At 41.9% G+C, this 19100-nt stretch overlaps 1 protein-coding gene across 6 annotated transcripts in view; it reads left to right on the top strand.

Annotated features, from left to right (window-relative positions):
* The window catches only part of twf2 (twinfilin actin binding protein 2), an 85660-nt gene that overhangs the window by 15011 nt on the left and 51549 nt on the right, over positions 1-19100 (top strand). Inside the window, exon 1 of one of the 6 annotated variants that reach the window (XM_033037060.1) lies at positions 16804-16808. The exons of the other annotated variants lie outside the window; for them this stretch is intronic. The gene's annotated coding sequence lies outside the window, so the exon portion shown is untranslated. Of the gene's footprint in view, positions 1-16803; positions 16809-19100 lie in introns of those variants that run through there. 6 annotated transcript variants of the gene reach the window in all.

Raw genomic sequence — 19100 nt, 5'->3', positions numbered from 1 at the left:
ATACAGGTGAAGAGGAGGGATTGATTAGCAGATGGATGAAGTAAGTGACAAATGCCAGAGGTGAAAAGGAGAAAAAATTGTGTCAGATAAGGAAAGAAATGGGGGCGTGAATTTAAAGCTAGAGGGAAGGATATGCATGGCGAGGGAGGAAGGTGGGGAAATGGAAGAATTAAAAGGAAATATGGGGGATAGGGGGATAAGCATATGAAGGAGGGGAAAGTAGCAGGGTGCAACTCATCCTTGATTGTGATGGTAGCCTTGCCAAGGCAGCATGAGGAGTAAATGGAGTCAATAGAAATTAGGTTGGTTAATATGTGATGATCTGGGTTGCGTTCACAATTCTCTGCAATTATTACTTGACTGTTATTGGAATTCAATGTTCCTACCATTGGGTTGTAAGCTACCCAAGTGGAATATGAGGAGCTATTTTTTTCCAGTTTTTAAGTCAAGATTCCAACATCTGCAGTTTCTTGTCTCTGTTTATACTGGCTGCAAAATGGCATCTTGAACAGTGCAGCGATCCACTCAAGTTTATGTGCACGATTGTTGGAGTGGAAAGTTAACCTATAAACATTTTACTTCGCTAGAGTGCGATCAACTGAAAACAGTTGTAAACACAGGGAGAATGTGCAAACTCCACACAGACAGCACCCGAGGATTGAACCCGAGTCTCTGATGCTGTGAGGCAGTAGCTCTGCCATCTGCGCCCTGGATGATCTGGATTGAATGTTGTTGCATTTTTTAATTTAAGAGATAGTCTTTCAGTTAGTTAGCACCAAGTCCGTTGCTACAATACAATGAAAAACAAATTAAAAATAGCACGTGTTTTTGTTTGAATTTTGTATGTGATGTATGAGCAGTATGAAGCAACTCAGAATCTGGAGGGATCAATACTGAACAAGCAGTGATGTCAGGTGACAAGAGCTGCATGATGTGACTTGTCACCTTCCTCTGGAAAGTGTTGACAGCTGCAGGCTGTGCTTAAAATAGTGCCTGCAGCTAATGGGCTTGGCTGGACTGGACTCTGAGGTGGAACAACATCATAATGAAAGCATGGATACTACATGGTGCCCATGAAAAGCATGGATTAAACAGTGAAGTTTGTGTGTCAGTATAAATTTGCGTGGAATTCATTTGGGTATAGTGGTTACCATTTTAATTAGAAATTCGATTTTGCAGAGTCCTCTCATGTATTTTTGTACCTGATAGGATCTGGATAATGTGGCTATAGAGAGCTTGTTTTTTTCATGTGGTATTCTAGAAACACTCTTAAAATAAAGGATTGCCTAAGAAATTGATGAGGTGAAATCATTATTATCAAAGGAATTTGTTTTAGTTTCAGAGATATAGCAAGGAAATGGCTTTTAGCCCGCCGAGTCCATGCTATCCATGTTCTATGTTTTCTCACTTTTGCATCCGCTCCTGACACACTAGGGCCGATTTACAGAGGGCTATTGACCTACAATCCCGCACATCTTGAAGATTAACAGAGCACCCGGAGGAAACTCCACATAGACAACACCCAAGGTCAGGATTCAACCTGGATTTGTAGCGCTGTGAGGTAGTAGCCTCCTCACAGGGCACTGGCAGTAGTATCTTTAAATATTTTTATGGCAGTGATAGACATTTGATAGTGTAAGTAGCCTACAGCTGCTCCACATTCAGATATACCTGTATATTAATATTTACTTGATCATCATGCATCCCCAAAGTTATGAAAAATCCTGTTAATTCTTAAATTGTCCATCGTCTCATGTTTTGAACTATCCTCTTGATATGTCCATTCCACCTACAATCTCCTTGCCAACATTATACAACCCTCGAAGACAGGCGTTGGGCTTTGATGACTATCTATCAATGTCTGTGCATTTACAGGTCTGTTGCTGGCACTGTTGCTGTGATCAGCCACTGGAATTTTTCATTTTGAATTTGTTTTATTAGTAATACCAGCATATATTGTCTGATTCATAATGTCATGTTGTGATGGTTCATAGATTGAATAGTATTTATATCGGAAATGCAATGGATTAATCTGTGTTTCAAAATAACAAAAGCTAGTTGGTGGAAATCTTAAATATAACTATAAAATGTTGGAAATAGTAGTTTGGACTTTAAGGATGAAAAGGAAAACAGAAGTTTGTGTTTCGGCTGTAAAGGGGATGAATCATCCTTTCAACGTTCCCCCTTTACATCTTAGCTCCCAAATATTTGCATTTTCTTCATCCTTCTCGCTTGTTATTATGTTGAAGTAGTCATCATTGCTATGGCAACCTTTCTCAGGGGTCCAAATAATTGAGAGGGGATGAGTATGTGAAATGAGCTGCATAAGGAGCTACTTAGGCAGGTACAATAATAACATAAAAAAGACAGTTGGACAGTAACATCATGGATAGGAAAGGTTTAGAGGGATATGGGTCTAGCTTAGACGGGGCATCTTGGTAGGCATGGACAAGTTGGGCTGAAGGGCCTGTTTCCTTGACTCGGTGACACTTAGATAACACATTTTATGATAAGACCCATAAACCAGATTTAAGTTGCCGTTATAACAGATCAGTTGTTCATCGTGGATCTGCTCCCTTTACTTGCAAGTGTTACCTTTGTTACTGGATTGCTATTTTTCCATCCTGCTTCATAAAACGTTAAGAGATAAACTTCTAACACGTGGAATGACCCACTACAGTTGGAGTCCAGCAATATTCTTTGCACATTTTAGTGCCCCTTGGCCTTTCTTTGACAGCTTGCACAAGGTTGCTGAACTTGGTAAAGATATCTGTTCTCCTAAGACCGTGAATGTGCATTCTTTGTTTAAAGAACAGTTGGTTAAAGAATAACATTGCAGGATTTCCTTTTGCTTCTAGGATTTGATGTGGGACATGGGTTAAGAGGGGAAGGCCTGTGACATAAAAGTCGAGAAAAAAGCTTTTGAACTTTTTTGACTTTAAACATTTTCTGTCATATATTTAAAGATATGAGAAAGGGTTTCGACCCACAATATCACCTATCCATGTTCTCCAGAGATGGTGCCTGACCTGCTGGGTTACTCCAGCACTTTGTCTCCTTTTGTGTGTTTAAAGATAAAACCTCGGGCCAATCCAGCGGTTGTTTTCCGCAATAAAAAAACTCCATCTCTCCAGGAAATTGGACAATAACAATGGTTTTGAGCAGTTTTGTACATCGGTAAGAATCAACCAGTAAACCTAAAATCCTACTAGTATTTCAAGGAAGTGACACTAAATTACCAATGCTAATTTCTATCTCATGTTCTGGACACTGGGTAGATAATTGATAGCAAGTTTGGATTGGTTACTTATTCAGCTAGTCATTGCCAGAAATGGAATATTGCATCTATAGAAATTGCAGTGGTAGAACACAAGCCAACTGATTCCTTCCTTTGTGCTGATAACATTCCAAAAATAATTAAGCTTTTATTGGGATGCTATATGTCAAACTTAATCGAAATTTGAATAAGATGATTGTACAACAGATTGATATTGAGGCATCAATAAGCTTCTTGTGACAAATCTTAAATATTAGAAATGTTGGCTGTGTTTCTTTCTCCACAGATGTTGCCTGACTTGCAGAATATTTTCAGCATTTTATCTTTTAATCACATTTGAATCTCATTAGCAAAATTGAAGCCCTTTAGATATAAGGAGCATGGATACAAAATTAGATGATGAACAGAAGATGAATGATGAGTTTTGAGCTGTTCAAAATTTCTGTTGATTCAGAGGAGTGATCAGATTACATGAAAATGGTAAATGTTCTATTATTGTTAAAAAACTGTGCCAGAACTGCCAGGCAGTTACAGATCGGTCAGCTTAACCTTGGTAATGTAAAAGCTTTTAGAAAGAATAGTCAGGGAAAATATTATGGGCTCTTGCCTAAGTTTTGAGCTAATGAAGGAAAGCCAGCATGGATTTGTTTAGGGCAAAACATATCACTGGTTAAATATTTTGATGAATAATAAGGCAAGTTGAAGAAGGGAAAGTGATATGTCATTTTGTTTATATTACAGTTTGTTCGAGTCTAGGCCAGCTCCCATCCATCCCATTTCCCCATTTATTTCCTTGTAATGTATTTGCTCATGCATGCCCCAAAACTCCACCTCACTCTCTAATTAGACTCCTACACTACAGATAATTTACATTGACCTATTCATCTCCTTCTTAAACATCTACCAACCAGCTTGTCTTTGTATTATGGGAGGAAACTGCAGTGCCAAAACAAAATGCTGATGATGTTAATACAGGTGCACAACCTTTTATCCGAAAGCCTTGGGACCAGACACTTTTCGTAATTCAGAATTTGTCGGCTTTCGGAATGGAAATTTTTTAGCGTAGATTTTAACGGCTGGCTCAGTGGTAGAGTGCTCGGCTCATATCCGCAAGGTCGCGAATTTGCGCCTTGATCCCGGCAGTTACTCGGTCGCGAGTTTGAGTCTTCAATGTAGTTTTTTCTTGCAGAATAAATGTTTGTATGAAATGCAGTGTTGGAGAGGTGTACTGACTGTGTGGGCAGAACTTTGGAAGTGATTGCCCACCAGTCTAAAAAGCCGCTGTGTCTCCCTGTCCCTGGGATAGCAGGGGGCGATCAAACAGCACAATACCCCCCTCCCCCTCCAACTCCAGAGGAATCCGCTCCCCGATGGGCCGCTACGGCGACAAGTGGCAGTTTGCCCACAGCCCGAGCTGCGCCCCCTCATCCGCCACCCCAAGAACAAGACGTACCTTGCACACCATCAGCTTCTGCCCCTACGTGTTCCTCTGGAGTTGGAGCGGGGCTGGGCTGGAGTTGCTGCTGGCTGTGGGTCTCTGGGATCTCCGTGCTTGCAGTGGGCCTGGGGGTCGGTGTCCCGTTGGTCCTGACGTCTCCGGCCACCCCCCTGGACTGGAGCTGAGACTGGGAACTGTACCGCCCTTGCCCCCTCCCTCTGCAACTGCAAACAACCCCACTCTCCTGCAAGGGCGGTACAGTTCCCGGAGGATGGCAGTTGGCCGGAGACGTCAGGACCAACAGGAACCCGCTCCCCGATGGGCCCCTACGACGCCCCGAGCTGCGCCACGTCACCCGCAACCCAGGTTCCTCTGTAGTTGGAGCGGGGCTGGGCTGGGCTGCTGTTGGCTGTGGGTCTCTGGGATCTCCGTGCTTGCAGTGGGCCTGGGGGTCGGTGTCCCGATGAGGGGGCGCAGCTCGGGGAACGGCTTCTGGTGGTCCTGACGTCTCCGGCCAGTTTGCAGTTTTCCTCTGGAGTTGGAACGGGGCTGGGCTGCTGCTGGCTGTGGGTCTCTGGGATCTCCGTGCTTGCAGTGGGCCTGGGGGTCGGTGTCCCGTTGGTCCTGACGTCTCCGGTGACTGGCACTGACCTGCTGGCAGTGCCGACGTGAAGACAGTGCAAAGCCCCCGCGCCGGTGAGCGGGGAGCTGGAGAGGGGAGGGAAGGGGTCACACACATGGCCGGGAAGCAGAGGGGTGTAGGTGGGGTGAAACTGAAGGGAGCGACAATCTGCTGCTGCTGCCTGCTGAGTTAAAAAGTTTCCACGCAAGACTCACGATCCTGTGTATCGTGAGTCTACCGTGGGAACTTTTTAACTCAGCGGGCAGGCAGCAGCATATTGTCAATTATTAACCCTCCCGCGCAATATACCCTCACCTTCTCTTTTATGAATGGGGATTTAGTTCCCCTTTCTTCGAGGACCGACCGGAGGTTCCGCTGTCACCTCTGCGGGCCGCCCTCGGTGAACGTTTTCAAGGACCTTTCTTCAAGGACCGAAAAAATGTCCGCTATTCGGAGGTTTTCGTTATTTGGATCTTCGGATAAAAGGTTGTGCACCTGTAACAGGAAGAACATGCAAGCTTCATACCAACAGCATCAGAGGTCCGGAACAATTGTTGGATCTGTAAGGCAGCATCATTGTGCCATTTGTAGATTTCATTGGCATAAATTTTCTGGAAGCACTTAATAAAATCCCAGTTAAGAAGCTGGTTAACAAAATTAAGACATCAGAATAAAAAGGTCATTTTTTAAAAATAATTAAGTTGTAGAAAGCAGAGGTTGCTGGCAATCTGGATCTCACTGTCAATAAGGGTACTAGCTTTCAAAGGGGAACTGATGTGATGCACAAGAGACAATAATTAATAAAGCTATTGAAGAAAAATCGGGGAATGGAATTGACTGATTACTCAACAGATAGCTGATGTGAATTTGATGGGCAGAGTGGCCAATATTAACATTACCAAATGAATGTTACCATGTTAACATGCATATCAGTTCTACACTAATCTGCGTATTATGCATTGATCTACTTAACATTACCATACCAAGGTTGTTCACTCACAGCCATAAACCTAGGTTTGATTTTTAGTAATGTTTCATGCATTGCACTTAGCAAAAGCGCACTTCTACAAACATAATCTGTGCTAAACTAATCTGGGATGAACCAAGAGCGTCACTATTTTGTTACATTGAGTGAAATATATTTTGTGTTGTGTGTTACCAAGCAAAACCATATAATTTGTCCTATTGAATGGAAAACTCATCAGAGTACTTTATGGCAGATTTTACTAATGTTTTCCTTAAGTCTACATCAGTGGCAATTCTGGTAAGGATTGATTAAAGTATCTCAGGAAAGCATTAAAATGAGCATAAATAACTGCACTTTTTTAAATTAATTGTATTTTAACTTGTATTTTAACGTATTTTAACTTGTTATGTATGGAAGCCTTTTGAGGAAATGTGTGTGTGTTATGTTTGTCTTGAAGCTGTCGTGGCACTGTAATTTCCTGAAAAGGATTATTAAAGGAATAATCTAAATCTAAATCTAATCTAAATAATTTGCATGAGACGGACAACATGTAGATTCTGCTGATTTAAAAAAAATAAATCTTGATGATATCTGGGAAATTCAGATTTCTTCTGTAGTCTTGCTGATATTTACCCTCATAAATCCTTCTTGCTTATAGCTCAATATTCTGTGTCATTCTAATCATTCTAAAGCATTGAAATGGCTCATGTCAAAGTCACAAATTATTTTCTATATGACTGTGATCATAGTAAGTTAATCTTTCTCAGCCTGTCTTTTACTTTTGACATAGTTAACCACACAATCCTCTGCATACAGCTGGACTGGACACTCCTTTCCTAATTCCAGGGACGGGACTACAGTTTGACTGGACTATCCTTGATTGATTCCAGTCCAGGCATAACTAAGATGCCATTTGTAATGCTTCTCGTATTGTTTCCTTAGCAATCCTTAGACTTTCTTCCAAGGATTTTCTCCCTCTAATTCTCATGTATATTAGGCAATAACATCCAAAAGCATGCCAGATTCCAAGTTTACTGAAGATACCCAGATTTACCAAAACACTTGCGCAGTGGGGTTACTACCATTGATGCCATTTATCTGATTTCCAGATAAGCAGAAATGTATTCCAAATAATTGTGGCACCCAAGTCCAAAACCCCTCCCCCACCAAGATCTGATGTAATCTCTATTCTCTGAACACCAACTCCATTTCTCTGTCAGCTGTTTTGTGCTGAAAAAGGCAATGGAAAATATTACTGTGCAGGAGCAGTTAATGAACACATCAATACTTGGGAATGTCCATATTTAGGTCACTACATTTTAGCAATAATTAAATTATGCAAAATTCTGGATTCATTTATGTTTCTGCTGTAGTTTGGAGATCACTAGTAGATGTCTAGATCAGCTGATTTTAAAAAGAAATTCTGAGACGGCTTACATTGTTAGCAATTTGTTAATTCACGAGTTTAGCCTTTTTTACAATACGTAAAATGGTGCATTATTTCTGCTATATATAAGAGTGACATATTCAAATGAGTTATTTTCTGTCTATGGCATTATTTTCAAATATATAATATAAACAACAACATTTTGGCATACACCTTAGTGAGCTCCTCCAGCTATCTATACTGTTCCCTACAACTGCTGTATTTCTTCTCACACCCACCATGGACCTCCTGCACAGATGCTCTCCAAAAGGATCTCGATACTATGGTTGAGTGGTCACAACAATGGGGCATGCAGTTCAAACCTTCCAAATGTGAAACTATGCGTGTCACCAGAAAGAGGAATCCAGGCGAAACATCTTACAATATACTTGGTGCCACCCTTGAAGAATCCAAACAAACCAAGTATCTTGGCATCAAATTGCAGAATGATCTGCGTTGGAATGGTCAGACTCATCATGCAACGGTGAAAGCAACAGGTGTCCTAAACTTTCTGAGGCGCAACTTTCATCATTGTTCAACTTCTGTCAAGGAGAAGCTATACTTCACCCTCGTTAGACCTCATTTGGACTACGCAGTTGCAGCATGGGACCCATACACAAAAAAAAATAATTCTTCCATCGAATGTGTCCAAAGACAGGCAGCTCGATTTGTTACTAACACCTATGAGAGAGAAGCGAGTGTCACCAAACTTCTGAATTCTCTAGGGTGGAACCCTCTCCAAGACAGACGTGAAGCTCACCGTTTGACCTGTTTTTACAAAATGTTAAATGGTCAGCTTGACATAGACTACAAGACCTACACCAAACCCAAACCAATTAGGAGCAGAAGAGGGCATTCGATCCAATTTGTGATCCCAGCTACAAAGACAGATGTATACAGCAATTCGTTCTTCCCCCACACAATTATAGCATGGAATAATCTCCACCCAACTATAGTTACCCAACCAGATGCAACTACATTTAAAGTAGCTCTTTCTTCCCAATAACCCTTTCTGGCTTAAGCCCTCCCCTCACCACCTCCTGTTTAAATTCCATTTGGAATATTTTGGAGGGCCAAGAAACCAAGAACCAAGTCAGTTTGATCATTCTCTTTTGTCTGTGTCGAAACAAATAATTACATTTCTGAAACGTTTAGACAAAGTCAATAGCCATGGCTTCTCCACCTCTATATTCTGCTTAAATCAATTAGACCACCATGTTCTTAATCACTGACCACTTTTTAATTAGATCAGGTAACTCTTGCTTTTCCAGATGCACTGCAATTTCTCCAATTCTACAACTCTGAGACAAGGATTTTCAATGCGTAGAAACTAGAGCTCTAATTAGTTGGGTTTTCAAAATATTAATGTTCAGGTTTGGGCAATGCTGAATAAAAGTATACTTTTATAAAAGTATAATGCTGTTACATTTGTACTAGATGCTTCTGCTATGAAGGAAACAACCCCATTTGCTTTTTCTAAACACTGAGCTTTCATAGCACTGGCAAAAACCTATTGGATCATTTATTTAAATTGTATACTGGTTTATGAGACTGATAATCCATGAAGGTGCAAAAGTTCAGGAATCTTGCAGGTGCCTTATTAGGGGGTTGAGTTTAATTCTCTTGGTTCCAATAAGCTGACAGGAGCTTTTACAAGCGAGCTCTTCTTACTGAGTGATATTTATTTCCTTTAAGTTTGAAATGTAGCCCATAAAGTAGAATTTGCTTTGACGTCTGCTTATGATGCAGAACTGCCAACTTGTCATATCTCAAAACAAGTAAATGAACGTAAGTAAGTGAACAAGTAAGTCACTTTTCCCTCCACTCACTGACTTCAGAGTGGCGACAATTGATACTCAAGCAATCTCATGGAATCATTTAATGATACAGGTACTGCATAAAAGGAAACCATTTGATCTATTGTACTTATGGTACTCTTTGGTAGAGTTTGCAATTAATCTGGCTTTTCTGCTCTTTCCCCAAGCTATATAAATGTTTTACCTTTTTATTTATCCAGTTCTATTAGTTGCTGTTTTATCTCCTCCCAACACCTTTTCTGAAGAAGGGTTTCGGCCCGAAATGTTGCTTATTTCCTTCGCTCCATAGATGCTGCTGCACCCGCTGAGTTTCTCCAGCATTTTTGTGTACCTTCGATTTTCCAGCATCTGCAGTTCCTTCTTGAACACAAAGCCATGACAACTTTGCTGTGCTGTGACTGACACAGCATTTACTCCTATCTCAACAATTGGCATTAAACTCCCTTATCAAACCTTCTCGTACCTTTATTGATTTACAAGACAACCTATGGCATTGTTAATTGTTGAATAACTGAATCTTGATTAATGCTGCATTATAACCAAAAACATAGTAAAATGTCCATTACCCCTAAATTGTTTAAGAAGGAACTGTAGATGCTGGAAAAATCGAAGGTAGATAAAAATGCTGGAGAAACTCAGCGGGTGAAGCAGCATCTATGGAGTGAAGGAATAGGTGACGTTTTGGGTCGAGACCCTTCGATTACCTCTAAACTGATGATTTCAGATAGCCTAAACAGAAGGTGCTGAAGGTCCTCAGCTGGTCAGATAGCATCTGTGGAGGGAATGGATATTTGACGTTATTATTCCCTTCACAGATGCTGCGTGACTTGCTGAATTCCTCCAATACTTTGTGTTTTGCTCATGATTCCAGCATCTGCAGTCTTATGCGCCACCATCTCAAATAAACTGGTTGGCATATCTCTGTAGTAAATTAATCATCCTTTAAAAAACACAGGTTCAATCACAGTACGTATTGTATCCAATTTAGGTTGCAAACCTTTACAAAAGAGGTTGAGGCTAAATAGGGTGCAGAATGCATACGTTAAAATGTCAAGAGGGATGCCAAAAGGCTATGTTCCTCTTCAAAACAAGACAGTTTGTGAGGATATCTGATAAATGTTTTTTAAATCATAATGGGTATAGACAGGGTAGATGGAGGGAAACTGTTCCCATTGGTGGAAGGGGTTTAGAACAATGGATTTAGAATGAAGGGAATTGGCAAAAGAATCAAAAGTAATTAAAAAAAAAAGTTTTTTACACAAATAAAAAGGTGTTTTACATCAGTAATAGTAGAGGTGGTGCGGATCAGGGGGAGGGTTCAAAAGAAAGCTGGATAAATGACAAAGGAAATATTTTGCAAGGAGGAGGGGGTTGGGGGGAACAGGAATTAATTAGATTACTGTAATTTAGATTACGTACAGACTTCATGGTCTGAATGGTTTCCTACTATGCTGTACTCGTGTTTTAATCCAGTGGTTTAGAACAATTTCTCTGTTTTGTGTCTCTGAGAGTTTTACACAGTGGATTATTGTGTAGAAGGACAGTGATTCGGATAATTGGCAAACTAATCGTGTGACCTCAATGTACCGCTGGGTAATTAAATTAAAGTTAGTATGGCATCTTTATAAAATTACATCATAAAATAGTTACATGGATAGGAAAGCTTTGGATGTACATGGGCCAGGCACAGACAAGTGGCATCAAGCCCAGTTAGGCAACTTGGTTGGCAAGGATAAATTGGGTCAAAGGCCCTATTTTTGTGCAGTATCTTTTTATGATTCTTTGAATCTAAAACATAGATTAACTGGTATTATAATAGTAATGAAATTCAGATTCAGCAAAGACACTTCCAGTCCAGTTGTCCTTGCAAAGTCATACAAACATATAGCAAATTTAGGAGTGGAAAAAGACCCGTCAGCACCTTGCTTGCTCTGCCTTTTAAAAAGATTACAGCCGATATGATTGTAACCCGATCTCTGCTTTTTTTTGTCTACCCCTGATGGTTTTCCATCCTCCAGCTTATCAGAAATCTCTATCTGCCTCAAACGTATTCAAAGACACTGCTATCATCAAGTTTCAAGGACAATATTCAACCCACAGTGAAAATATTTCACCTTGTATCTATCTTAAATGGATGATTCTCTGCCTCAGAGGGTGGTGGAGGAAGGTTCTCTGGATGCTTTCAAGAGAACCCCCCCCCCCCCGTGTTATTCACACCCCCCGCCTCCTCCCCCCCCCCCCCCCCCGCTGCCTCAAAAAGGTAGCCAACATCATCAGAGACCCACACCATCCTGGCCATACACTCATTTCACCATTGCCATCGGGAAGAAGGTGCAAAAGCCTGCAAACTGTAACGTCCATGTTCAGGTACAGCTTCTTCCCTACAGTCAAGCAAGCAAGAATTTCATTGTCTTATCTGGGACATATGACAATAAAACACTCTTGACCCCCCCCCCCCTTTCCACCTCCTCCCACCCCCCACCCCCATCCTCACCCCCCCCCCCCCCCCCCCCCCCCCCCCCAACGTGAGGACGATTGATTGCCTCCATAAATTCTATAATTTTCCCTGTGGGGGGTGATGGGGGTGATTGACTCTGGGGGACGCCTGTCTCTGGGATGAGCGCGGATGCCACGCCCCCCCCTCCCCCTCTGTGTTGGGGGACGGGGCCCAATGGGTCCCACTTGGTCTATATCTCTCCTTGCCTCCCGTGGGGGCTATGCGTGAGTGGTGTAATATTGCGTTGGGGAAACCGGCCTCCCGTGTGACAGGGACCCAATGGGTCCCATTTGGTCTATTAGTAATAAATCTCCAAATGCTTTGCATCTTTTTGTACCATTTTGATGCCTACTTTCTTTGTATCAACATTATGGACTATTTAAGCTGGTAACAAAAAGCATTGTTTAAGGAGATAATGATAGAGAACCAATCTACAGTTTTAATGGAAGGTTGTTAACCGATTTGATATTTTAATCAAAGGTTAATCTGCCTATAAATAATCTGCAGTATGAACGTTCCTGTTCTGCTCTTTAATTAATGAGTAGAAGGACTCATTATTAGGCATCATTATTACATCAACTGTTGATCAGGTTTCAGAGTCTCTCCAGTAAATTTTTTATTAGTTAAGGGCTTTGCTGCTCTCAGCTTTTACGAAGATCATATGCAATGTAATCTGAACTATATCAAATTTGCAAGGATAGTTAGTAAAGCTTCCCCTATTACACAACACCATTATAGTTGGGAAGCTGCACACTGTATCTTTCTCATGGATGAAGACATAGACGATAGATGTGTGCAAATTACACATGACAGTCTTGTTTTTATCAGATGAGCAGTAGCAGTTGACAAGGAATTAAGAGCTTTAGACCACAGTACAGGGAGGTATTTAATGTGTGCAAAGAGGGATTGGTCTGATTGCATAAATCTGGATCAGTATTGCAGAGGAAATAGGGATTGCAATTTTTATATTAGTGCCAGTTCAGATTCAAGATATAATATTAAAGGCATAGAATCATACAGCAAAGGGCATTGACTTTCCTGAATGTGTCACTTGTCTTCCACATTACTCCTGACTTTAGATAGATAAAGAATAAATATATAATCATATTAGAGCTTGGATTATAAACAGTGAACAAGGCTGTTAAAAAGCCTAAATGCCTTATGGAATGTTGTAATGTTTTAAACTTCTCTGATACATAAAATAACAAATGTGGGACTTGGTTAACCAGAGATACTGTTTCAGATGGAGGGTAAAAGAGTAAAGGGCCTGTCCCACTTGGGCGTCATTTGAGCGTCACGCAGGTGGCACGCGAGGATTATGAGAATTCCAAAATCCTGGGGCGCCGCGCACTACCGCACGTCACCGCCTACACCACCACGTCTCACCACGCGCCCATGTGTGCATTGTGCGTCGTGACAGGTAAATGATGTCGCGTAAATGACGCGCAAATAACGGACAAGTGGGACAGGCCCTTTATACAACAGTGAGATAAAACAATGAAACAGGCTCTTTGCTCAAACTATCAAGCAATTATGTTTCATTAATCCGACACTAATCCCATTTGATATTACTCCCGTATCTTCAATTCCCTTAGCGTTCTACTGGTCCCTTACATACTGGGGGCAAATTTAGCGAGGCCAATTAATGTACTAACCTGCCTGCCTTTAGGATGAGAGGAAACTGGACAACCCATGCAGTTATAGGGACAATGTGCACAGGCAGAACCAGATGTCGTGATTGAACCTAGGTCACTGGAGCAGGAGGGCTGCAGTTCCAGCTGCACCACTATTTCACAGTGGAGATAGCTCTTCAAGCAAACAAAGTGAGGGGCTTCCATCTCATCATACAGGTAATGATGAGAGAAAACATCTGAAATGGGCAATATGTCAACGCAGATGCTTCCAGTCTCCAGAAATGGCCCCTGCTTACCCTGCCAACCAAAATGCAGCTCTGAGTCCCCCATCTGACCACTGAGCAGTTGTGCTGCTTGTTTCTCCCCACCCTCCCTCAACACTCATGACATGACTCTACAGTCATCCTCTCCCTACTGAACCATGGGGTGATTCATTTGCTGCAGATTTCAGGCACAAAGGGGTCCTGTCCCAGTGAATGACTTCTTTTAACATTTGGTGGAGGGGGTGGTTACGGAGCCCCGAATATTCACAATCAACACTGAAGGATAGTGCTAAGTGGAACCCAGTGTTTAGGGATTCAAAAATATTGGTTGAAGAACATTGAACAAGATAACTCACTGTGACTATGAAGGCATATGTCGCACAGCTCCCTCACAATGCCAGAAACTCTGGTTCGATCCTGTCCTTAGCTACTGTCTGTGTGAAGTCTGCACGTTCTCTTTGTGATCTCATGGGTTTCTTCTGGGTGCTCCAGTTGCCTCCCACATTACAAAGACGTGCATGTTTGTAGATTAATTGGCCTCTGTACAATTGCGCCAAGGTGGGCACTCCAGGGAGTGGATGAGAAAGTAGGTTAACATAGTGTGAATGGATGATCGGTGGTCAGCATGGACTCATTGGGCCTAAGGGCCTGTTTCCATGCTCTTTCTTTTTACTAAACTAAACATCTAGGCCCAGATCAATATAAATGTGGGACATATAATGGTAGAGTTCCACAACTGCCTGTTTACCATTTGGGCTGAAAAAAATAATTCATGTACATGAAACACCTCTGCAAGAAATTTATGTCTCTGAGTTTAACTTTTCATCTATTTCTAGTAGAAAGGGAATCAGATGGTTGTCTTCTATGCCTGTAGAGCGTGGTACAGCTTCCACCATTTAAAATGCATGGATGCCTGTTAATCAGGCGATTATACTTGCTTACTAATGAATGCAGTTAAGTCAGCAGAACCATCTTCATTCTTTCTTCCATTCTGAATTATTTGAAGCCTTATCTAGGATTTTCCAGATGTAGTAACACGAATTCCGTGACATTCTGGCTCTCATTAATACTTGCAATCAATGCTCCCTTACTATTCAAAATCTGATAACACCTAATGAAGTCAGAACCATACAGCGCGGACTCAGGCCTTTGACCCAATTTGTCCTGCCAACCAAGCTAGTTCCATTTGCCTGTGCCTGTCCCAAATTCTTCAAATTCTTTCCTAACCGTGTACCTATGCAAGTGTACTTTACATGTCCAACTTGTATCTGCCGCCACCTATTCCTCTTGCAGCTCATTCCATGTATGCGCCACCCACTGTGTGAAATGTTGCCCATTGGGTTCTTTTTAAATCTTTCCTGTCTCACATTAAACCTATGTCCTCTAATTGTTGGCTCTCCTACAGTGCCCTCCATAATGTTTGGGACTAAGCCAGCATTTATTTATTTGCCTCTGTACTCCACAATTTGAGATTTGTAATAGAAAAAATCATATGTGGTTAAAGTGCACATTGTCAGATTTTAATAAAGGCCATTGTTATACAATTATGTTTCACCATATGGAAACTACAACAATGTTTACACAATGTCCCCCCCCCCCCCCCCCCCCATTTCAGGGCACCATAATATTTGGGACACAGCAATGTCATGTAAATGAAAGTAGTCATGTTTAGTATTTTGATCCATATCCTTTCGTGGATTGTCACCTTGTTGTGGTGGAGAAGCTTGTGTGGACCTGAGATCCTGAGAGTGATGCCATCAGGAGCTATGCTCCTGGTAGGGCCACCCATGGCACTAAGGTCGAAGGGTAGGTCCCTGACGAAGAGAAATCCAACCAAGACCTCAACAGTGGAACAGGCGGAGGACGATGGCTGACCATGGCCACAGTTTAAGAATAAGGGGTAAGCCATTTAGAACGGAGATGAGGAAACACTTTTTCTCACAGAGAGCTGTGAGTCTGTGGAATTCTCTGCCTCAGAGGGCGGTGGAGGCCGGTTCTCTGGATACTTTCAAGAGAGAGCTAGATAGGGCTCTTAAAGATAACAGAGTCAAGGGATATGGGGAGAAGGCAGAAATGGGGTATGATTGGGGATGATCAGCCATGATCACATTGAATGGGGGTGTTGGTTCGAAGGGCCGAGTGGCTTACTCCTGCACCTATTGTCAATTTTCTATTAATGGACCGTCACAACGGCTGGGAATGCGGATGAAGGCTGCAGCAGAATAGAGTCTACGAATGTCTTGGACTCCATACCACTGGATCCTGACCCAGATCTGTCAAGGACCGTGGGGTGGCTGTCTGTGCACCAGTCTTCCCACGTTAAACAAAGTCACACACTGGTGTCCTCCAATAGCGCCCTGGAGACGCCCATGGTCAGCCATGACCGAAGGGGGCTGAAGAAGAATCCTTTACATGCAATGACTGCTTGAAGTCTGCGAGTCATGGACATCTCCAGTTGCTGGGTGTCTTCTCTGGTGATGCACTGCCAGGCCTGTATGGCAGCCATCTTTAGCTGATGCTTGTTTTGGGGGCTAGTCACCTTCAGTTTTCTCTTCAGCATATAAAACGCATGCTCAATTGGGTTCAGATCGGGTGATTGGCCACAAGAATTTACCATTTTTTAATTTTGAAAAATCCTTTGTTGCTTTAGCAGTATGTTTGGGATCATTGTCTTGCTGTAGAATGAACCGCCGGCCAATGAGTTTTGAGGCATTTGTTTGAACTTGAGCAGATAGGATGTGTCTTTACACTTCAGAATTCATTATGCTACTACCATCAGCAGTTGCATCATGAATGAAGATAAGTGAGCCTTCAGCAGCCATACATGCCCAGGTCTTAAACCCCCACCACTGTGTTTCACAGATGAGGTGGTATGCTTTGGATCTTGGGCAGTTCCTTCTCTCCTCCATACTTTGCTCTTGCCATCACTCTGATATAAGTTATTCTTCATCTCATCTGTCCACAAGACCTTTTTCCAGAACTGTGGTTGCTCTTTTAAGTATTTCTTGGCAAACTAACCTGGCCATGCTATTTTTGCAGTTAAGCAGTGGCTTGCATCTTGCAGTGTAGCCTCTGTATTTCTGTTCATAAAGTCATCTGTGGACAGTGGTCATTGACAAATCCACGCCTAACTCCTGAACAGTGTTTCTGATCTGTCGGACAGGTGTTTGGGGATTTTTCTTTATTATAGAGAGAATTTTTCTGTCATCAGCTGTGGAGGTCTTCCTTGGCCTGCCAGTCCCTTTGCGATTAGTAAGCACACCAGTGCTCTCTTTCTTCTTAACGATGTTCAAACAGTTGATTTTCGCAAGCCTCAGGTTTGGCTGATGTCTCAATAGTTTTATTATTGTTTCTCAGTCTCATAATGATTTATTTGACTTTCATTGGCACAACTTTGGTCCTCATGTTGATAAGCAACAATAAAAGTTTCCAAAGGTGATGGAAAGACGGGAGGAAAGACTAGGTGCTGAGAGTTCTCTTATACCTGCATTAAGGAGGCAATTAAACACACTTGAGCAATTACAAACGCCTGTGAAGCCATGTGTCCCAAACATTATGGTGCCCTGAAATTGGGGGACTGTGTGTAAACAGCTGTAATTTCTACATGGTGAAACCAAAATGTGTGAAAATGGCCTTTAATAAAATCTGACAATGTGCACTTTAGTCACATATGATTTATTTCTATTACAAATCTCAAATTGTGGAATGCAGAGGCAAATAAATAAATGAATGGTCTTTGTCCCAAACATTATGGAGGACACTGTACCTCATGAAAATAACTGTAGCTATTCACTTTATCTATGTCCCTCATGATGTTATATACCTGTATAAAGTTAACCCTCAGCATGCTACTCTCCAGGGAATAAGGACCCACCCCTATTCAGCCTTTCCTTATAACTCAATCCCTCCAGGTCCAGATATCCTTCTTATATAGCAGGGCGACCATGTACACCAAATGTAGAATGATTAAAAATGATTATTGTCGATTTGCTGCTTATCCATCTCAATAAAAGATACAAAACTGACATAGCATTCCAAGGTCAGATTTACCCAATTCATTTGAAAATTTCAGGCACTTTTAGTGTTCATACTCAGAAGTGGCACATGATGTGATCTATAATAGACACAAAATGCTGGAGTAACTCAGTGGGACAAGCAACATCTCTGGATAGAAGGAATGGGTGACGTTTCGGGTCGAGACCCTTCTTCAGACTCCTGTTATGATGTTATCTATGTTGTATGTTGAGTTACAGAGAATCCAGAAAAGGGGATAACATGTGCATTTCTACTTTTGTTTTGGTTCTCCAACTGGGAAGGTCAACTTTGCTGTGATCCTATTTAATCTTGCAATATTTACATTCCGTTGCTCTGATCACACACGTGCATCATATTACGTTAACTTATGGACACCAACAACTGGGGATTTAAACTGGACCATTTACATCAGACTTGTTCAAGCTCATTACTTCATAGCCAGCTTTAAGGATGCATCATTTTAATTTTGTTTGAAGGGAATAGATCCTGACGTCTTAGTTCCATTTACTCTCATCGTACACACCATGCTGCTATTTAAGGTAACTTTGAAGCACGAATAGGGCATAAAAGGTTATTGATTGACAGAGACACAAGAGACTGAAGGTGCTGATATCTGGAGCAACAAGCAAACTGTAGCTTCTGCAGGTGATGCAGTGTTTTGACCAAAATATCAGTCGTTCGGCACGGTGGTGCAGCGGTAGAGTTGCTGCCTTACAGCACTTGACTGTACTACGGGTACTGTCTGTACGGAGTTTGTATGTTCTCCCCGTGACCGCGTGGGTTTTCTCTGAGATCTTCGGTTTCCCCCCCACACCAAAGAAGTACAGGTATGTAGGTTAATTGGCTTGGTATAATTGTAAATTGTCCCTAGTGTGTGTAGGGTAGTGTTAGTGTGCAAGGATCGCTGGTCAGCACAGACTCGGTGGGCCGAAGGGCCTGTTTCCGCGCTGCATCTCTAAACTAAACTCCTTTCCACCCACATATGCTGTTCAATGTGCGGAGTTCCTCCAGCAGATTGTTGCGATTAATTGGTAGAAGTGGATTTGGGTTCACAATGAATAGCAACCCTTTCCTTTTTGATATGAGTCATGATTTAGATTGAAAGCAAGGGCCTTGATTAGCAT

This window comes from Amblyraja radiata, chromosome 18 (assembly GCF_010909765.2).
Source record: "Amblyraja radiata isolate CabotCenter1 chromosome 18, sAmbRad1.1.pri, whole genome shotgun sequence".
NCBI lineage: Eukaryota > Metazoa > Chordata > Chondrichthyes > Rajiformes > Rajidae > Amblyraja > Amblyraja radiata.
This window is presented reverse-complemented; position numbering and strand designations above follow the sequence as displayed.